At 38.1% G+C, this 7602-nt stretch overlaps 1 pseudogene; it reads left to right on the top strand.

The window, feature by feature from the left end:
* Positions 1-3818: 3818 nt before the first annotated feature.
* On the top strand, positions 3819-6976 carry LOC130975504 (uncharacterized; annotated as a pseudogene).
* The last annotated feature ends 626 nt before the right edge of the window (positions 6977-7602 follow it).

Raw genomic sequence — 7602 nt, 5'->3', positions numbered from 1 at the left:
TGTGATTTTTATGGCTAAATGTGATAGAGGAGACTGAGACGAGAATTTTGGTACCAATTTTGTAGAATTCGGACCAAGATTGGACCGAACGGGCCAAACCGGGCCAACCGGACCCAAAGTGGGCCCTTGGCCCAACATAACTTAACCAAAACCCTAGTTTTCAGCACTCTCTCTCCTCATTTGTTACACACAAGCTGAAAATTAGAAAGAAAGGGAGGAAGAACACTCTCTCAAGTTCTCTCTCTTGGTTGATCTTCAAACCACCATAACTTTTGATCTAGAGCTCCGATTGCCGCCCCGTTTGCGGCCACGCGTTCACCGCGGAGAGCTCTACAAAACCCATATAATCAATCTTGAGGTAAGCCACACCTTGCTGTTCGAAATCTCAGCCCCTATTTTCGAGTTTCATGGGTTAAATGTTGAGATTTTGGGTTCTTTGATGTTATAGGACCCAACTCTCTTGAAGGAGAAGGTTAATCTTGTCTCCTTGGACCTTGGGTGTGGTAAGATTCTCAACCCTAGTGTATTTTGTTGTTTTATGATGCTTGGGTTTTGAGATGTTGTGTATGGGTGTGATGGTTGTGGCTTAGGTTGTGTGTGTGTGGATATTGGAGCTTGATTGGTGATTTTGAACAAGCTTGGAAAGGGCTTGGTGGTGAAAAATCTGCTCTTGGAGGTGTTGAGGCCTTGTGAGCTTGAGGATAAGTGGTTTAGAAGTGCTCCGGTGGAGCTTGGGAAATTCGGCTAAGGTATGGTTTCGGTTTCCCGTATCTAATATGTAATGTGGTAGGAAATACTTAGGCTAGAGGCCCTAAGATAGGCATTGAATGGTTGATGTTGTTGAATGATTGAGATATATGATGTGGTCATATATGTGATGATGAGTATTGATGCCTTGATAGTATGATGTATGAGAAATATGCATGTTGAGATATATGCTTAATGATTGGTTATGGTTGAATTATGGGTGAACCATGTTGATGGTGAGTATGATGTTGATTGTGTACATTAATGGTTTATTGGAATTGGTATTGTTGAAAATTGGCATGAGGAATAGTATATGATATGTCAATATGTTTGAGTTTGAGCCACTTGGGTGAAGTGGGCTAAAATGATGAGATAGTGATTGTGTATACTGTGGTAATGTGTCAATGTGTGAGTTGAGGAGGCTTGATGTTGAATTTGATACATTTTGAATTGATTGATTTCAAAGAAAAGGGATGAAATTGGCATGTTTTGATTGACTTTGAAAGGAGTTGAAAATGGTTTGTTTTGAAAATGGCATATTGTGGTTTTGTATGAAAATATGGTTTTTGGGCATACTTTGACGGGACATAACTTGGACTACGGACCTCCGTTTTGTATCAAATCTGTTTAGAAATGAAATTGGATCCGGGATGTCCATGCCGTTCGAAGAACGGGTGAAAAACGATTTAAAATGAGGAAGTTATGTCCGTTGGAAGATTGGGGTTCAAATCTGTAAATTCTGCAGCTTTTAACTTAGAAAATTTTTAGCAGAATGAACCCTTGCGCGTGGGCGCACCTGGCGCGTGCGCGCCGATCTTCCGAGAAGTGCCATCCACGCGTATGCGTGATGTGCGCGGGCGCGCCGATTGTGCTGCACCCAATGCCCGGTCATTTTCCCGAGAGTTATGCCAGAACCGTGCCTGTGTTGTGCTGGGGGCACGAGAACACCCGCGCGTACACGTGGTTGACGCGTGCGCGTCGATTGGCAAGTTTTTAACCCACGCGTTAGCGTGCATGACGCTTGCGCGTCGATGAAGTTTTGAGGCCACCCACGCGTGCGCGTGGAGTGCGCGTACGCGTGGCCCTGTTTTCATCCCAAAGTTGATTTTTGAGTTTTAAAAGCCAAATCTCATACTTCTAAGCCTCCGATCTCACCATTCATGTCTTAAATCATCATAATATGCCTAGCTATTAGAAAGGGGCTAGTGACTGTGATAACTTGCGAGTGAAGCAAGGGAAAAATGTATGATCAATGAGGATCAAGATGACTATGTGAGATGCGGAGGATGGTGGTGGAAGTGTTTGTTATGCCATGGGCCGAAAGGCTATAATTGTTAATGAAATGGCTGGTTATGGATTTAACCATGAGCCGGAATAGCTGTGTATACTATGAATATTGGCTGGTTCTGGATTGAACCGTGAGCCGGAATGGCTGGTATGGATGTTGATCCATGGATGAGAATTCATGCATGTTGATGCTGAATTATTGATAATTGTGAAATTGCACTTCCACTATCTGAGTACGAGTTTCCTTGGGTAGTAGCAGTGGCTAGCCACCACGTGCTCCAGGTTGAGACTCGAAGCTCTGTTAACCCTATGTTGTAAGTGTGGCCGGGCACTGTGAAAGGCCCGGATGAGCTCGAACCCCCATAAATATTCACCAGTGAGGGTGAAGGATATGGATCATGTTTATGATCACGTTTATAACGAGTATAACTCGAGTTTGGGGATGCACGACAGAGGGACAGTCCAATGGTTAGCGACCAGGACTTGTCGGGTTGGCTCTATAACCGACAAGATGATATCATCGGCCACTAGGGACAGGCATTCATCATATGCATACTATGTGAATTGTTTGAGATTGCCTATTTGACTGCATATTACTTGCTAATTGTCTAAATGTCTTAACTGCTACTGTTTGTATATTCTTTGTTTGATATATCTGTGTTTGCTATATTATACTCCTGCTGGTGGTCGGGAGGTTTGAAGGAATTGGAAAGGGAAGTATTAGTTAGACTGAAGAATCTTTAGTCAGATGCCCTTACATGGTTTAGCTTGTTTATAAGCTTTGATATTATCTGGAGGGAGTTATAGGATTGCCTTTGGCTTTCCTCTATTATTATATATTATATATGTGGAAGCTGTTACCATGCTGGGGACCTCTGGTTCTCACCCATGCGGATTTTGTGGTTTTCAGATGCAGGACGTGAGGTTTCCCGCTGAGGCATGCTGGAGACTTCTATACTTGCGAAGATCCTTTGTTCTCGGGGCTATTTTTGGTTTATATGTTTTGTTTAGATACTTTTATCTCCATTAAATAATACAAACTGTGATGACTCCTTTTATGGGAGAATTTTGGAGAATAGGTTTCATGTATTTGTGTCCCTTTGGGTTTCCTTGGGGTTTTCCTTATTTTATCATATGTATATATTGTTATGCTCAGACCGGTTATCTTCGCAGCCGGATCTTGAGTCTTGATATTCCTGTTTTTGATACTCTTTTGTATATATACGATCTCGCGTTGGTTTATCCTTGTTCGTTACGTTATCGATCGGAGTGTTGCGCTTTTGAGTTGCGGTTTTTGTTTACCCCTTTTTCTACAAAGGCTCCTAGTTATAATCAATCATTCATACTACTATACGTACTAAATTTTTATTTTAGAGGTCGTAATACCTTGCCATCTCTGAATTATGACTTAAGCATAAGACTTTGTATGGTAGGGTGTTACAAATTTTATTGGTACTTATATCTATCTATAATATAATAGTTAAGCAGTTCACTTCCCAAAGCTTACACAGTGTTCCCTCCAAAAACACCCAATTCTGCAGTTTTGGAGGTAAAGACACGTACTCCACAATGAATAGTGATCCCTCTATTAGGATGAAAATGCAATCCCTAAATCCTACGCGTTGGCTTATGTATAAAGATCCTCCAAAAAATTGTCCACCACCAGTGTTCCCACCAAAAACACCCAATTCTGAAGTTTCGCAGGTAGAGACACGTACTCCAGTATGAATAGTATTCCATCCATTAGGATGAAAATGCAATTCCTAAATCCTACGCATTGGCTTATGTCTAAAGATCCTCCAAAAAATTGTCTCCCACCGGTGTTATCAACCCAAAAAAACAATTGCCATCTTTTTATCAGGGCTGGTCACGAAGGTAACATTCCAGTAGACGAGGTAGCTACAGTGTTCCCTCCAAAAGAAGTGCAGACATGATGGCTTAGTTGGTCAGAGGTCCTCGAAAAATTGAATTTCAGATGCGAGTAGCGTATCTTCCCGCCCATGTGGAAGGACCTGCAGTTACTAAAGGAATAGATTTGGGATATTCCATTTTGGCGCTCACCGAAACTCTTTAAAAATTCCAGGTTTTTTCGTTCATTCCATTCATTGAGAGAGGAACAACTCTATATAAATATTATAATGGTATAGGTTACATGAGAAATATAAATCTATTGTTAGTTATACTTGGTAAGACTTTTGGTTGAAGCAGTTTTAGGGTGCAAAGAATGGCTGCAAAAATAGACTTGATCAGAGACATCAATCCAACCAAGCTGGCTTGGTCGTTGGTCGTGGTTGTTGCCCGATTGTATGAGTTTCCTAGCTAGTGGAACCAGAATGAAGTGTTTAGCTTGGATATAGTTTTGCAAGATGAGCAGGTATTGGATGGAATTTTGTTATCCATTGCATTCTCTTCTTTAATATCTTTCTAACAAGTTTTATTTTCTTGGGTTTCAAAATGTTTTGCAGGGGTGATAGTATTCATGCAACGATATGTAAGCCTGGCTTGGATTTATTCAGGGAGAGGGTAAAAGAGCATGCCGTGTATAGGATGCGGAATTTTATTGTCAAAATTAACAATGGGAAGGTAAGGACAACTGCTCATAAGTACAAGCTTAGCTTCTATACAAAGACAGAGGTGGAAGTCCTTCCAATCGAGACTTTCGCTTTTAATCCATTCAAATTTCGCGCATTTGCTGAACTTGAGTCAAATGCTCCAATGGATGGCAATTTGTTGTTTGGTACGTTACATCAACATACATCTTAATTTCTTGAGATATGATCTTCGATTTTATTACAAGTTTAGATTTAAATGGCCTTACTGTGACATGCAGATTACATAGGAGAGGTTGTTACAAAGGAAGAGGCTATGGGGATGATTACACACACGGGTAAAGAAAGCAAGCGTATTGCACTACAGTTGGAAGACCTAGAGTAATATTTACTTTTTCCTCTCTCTTTTCAGTTTTACATTTTGTTTGAGTTTTGCAGTCATTTAAATCAGGCATATGCTGGATATTTAGTGTCCAAAAATACTGTTAGAGTTGTATTATGCCTTTCGTTCTAGGAAGCACAAGATTAAATGTACATTGTTCGGAGAATTGGTGGACCAAGTTCTTCAACACCTCGAGCGAGATGATGGGGAGCCTTTCATAATGGTTGTTCAGCTCTTTAAGTCGAATGTGTACTTAAATTCTGTGAATGTTCAGAGCACTTACTATGTCTCCAAATGTTACTTCAATCCAAACCTTCCCGAAGTTATTGACTTCAAGAAAAGGTGTGTCTCTGGAGTGCCCAAATTACTGCTCTATTATGAGTACATAAAATATAACTTAAAAAGCATATTAACTTATATGAGTCTTTTTGGACTTTCTACAGATTGGCCGAGGAGGTTGTGCCCTGTTCACAACGGATAACTCCTCTTCAATCGCAGCCTCAATACTCTGTGGCAGATGAAATCAATGCAGGCATTGTCCCAAGACGCACCATAGAGGAGGTTCTTAATATGACACAGGTGAGATTTGTAATTGATCACTTAAGCCGATAAAGTTTTGTTATTGATTTCAAAATATCTTTTTAGGAAACTTCTTGCTGGATTGTGGGAAACATTGTGTCTTTAGAGGTCGGTAAAGATGACTGGTCCTATAAATCATGCAAGACATGTCCAAAGAAAGTTCTAGAGAGCAAAGATAGGTACTGGTGTGATCATTGTAGGCGTGTAGGCTTCAAGGCTATGCTAAGGTTAGTTTTTTTGTGTCCGTTCTTTGTTTATTTTTTTTAAGGGTCTACTTGATATCCTGAATTATGAAATTCAGTGTAGTTGCATATGGCCATGTCTTTATTGTTATCAGTAATGTGCTACTGATATGTTATTCCAGGTATAGGCTGCAAGTAATCGTGACTGATGGAAGCGGTTGTATGAAGCTCCTTCTATGGAACAAAGAAGTAGAAAAAATTGTGGAAAATGATGCTGAGAAAATTAAGGAGTTATCTGTAAGTCTAACTCATGGGAGTTTAAAATACTTTCCTTCTGTATTGTATATTTTCTGGACTGATAAAAGAATTATTATGTGCATGTAAAGAAGTGGGAAAAAGGTAAGTCGTATCCTAAGTCCTTGGATACTATTGTTGACAAAAGGTTCATATTCAAACTCAATATCACCTATAAGAATATTAATAACGTTGAAGGGGTATACAACGTTTTAAAGATTTCAGATGATGAGTACCTCATGTCCATTTTTGGTTCTGCCAATTCTTCTTTCAATGCTTCTGTAAGTATAGTATGTTGCGATTGGAACTAGAATTGAGTTGTGTTGAACAATTTATTATTGAAACTAACATCTTGAATTCAAATGATATTGGTTCCTGTAGTGCTCTGAACATGTACCTAATATCTCTACAACTGAAACAGGTGATAATAGCAATGGACATGAGGCAGTTTCTCTGTCCAAGGTAAGAAATTACTGTGTTTTTTTATTGTAATTCACCTTATATAGAGATTACTGGGCCTGAGGTCACCCATGTTTTGCTTGCTAATTCTCGAGTTTTCGTTAATAATAGGATTCAGCAATTGAGAGCAACTGTGATAGCTCCTATGAGACTCCAGCTAAGAGGTCCTCTTCTGATATGGGTGATGGCTCGACAGCAGAAGGAGTTGTGTCGGTAGATGTGCAAGCATAAGCTAACAAGACTTTTAAGAGGAATTGTGGAAAAAAAAGCTGGATTGAAAACTTTTCTGTTAGTTATAGTGTTGGTGTGTTTAAAAAGTTGTGATGAGACAAATGTTTTGTTAGCATTCTAGCTTAGTATATGTAGTAACTGCAATTTGGTAGTGATTTATGTATTCACTATGGTTAATTAGTTTGCTTTTTTAACTGGCAGATGCTATAGTTGTCAAAGCGTTTAAATCTTACAAGTCAAATTTTTTATTTTACTATGTGCCATAAAATTCCTTACACTTAATTGTCATTAACATGAATGCAATGTTACTTGATTCATAGGATGCCTAACTCATCCATCATAACTAAACGCAGAAATTTTTTTCCATACACTACAGTATTTTACATTTTAAAACTAAATTAAAAGAATTATTTGATGTTATCTGAAAATTTAATTTTAGATATTTAATTAATTTTTTATATTCTTTTTTTTAGTACTCTCAATACTCTTTAGTACTTTAATAGAATATATAAAATCATAATAGAAAATAAAAAATATATTCCATATAAAAAAGAAATAAAAATAGCAGTAATAAGTGTCTTATAAATAAAAAATAATTCAAGTTTTATAAAAAATAATAATATGCATAAAAGAATATTGAAGAAAAAATATTTTAAAAAAATAACAAACACATGAATAATGAATGAAACAATTATTATTTAGCACATTATACTTTCATCAAGCATATTATATAATCTCCTTTGGACAATACATATAAGTAATGCTATATAAATTTCCATTTAGTGTATCATTGTTATATACATTAAACGACATATGGTACCTCAACTAAGTCAATTTAATGACATATACTGTGCTGCTATTTATAGTACCTCAACTAAGTCAATTAGACCAC

This window comes from Arachis stenosperma, chromosome 4, assembly GCF_014773155.1.
Source record: "Arachis stenosperma cultivar V10309 chromosome 4, arast.V10309.gnm1.PFL2, whole genome shotgun sequence".
Lineage (NCBI taxonomy): Eukaryota > Viridiplantae > Streptophyta > Magnoliopsida > Fabales > Fabaceae > Arachis > Arachis stenosperma.
Note: the sequence above shows the minus strand (reverse complement) of the source record. Positions and strands in the feature narration are given on the sequence as shown.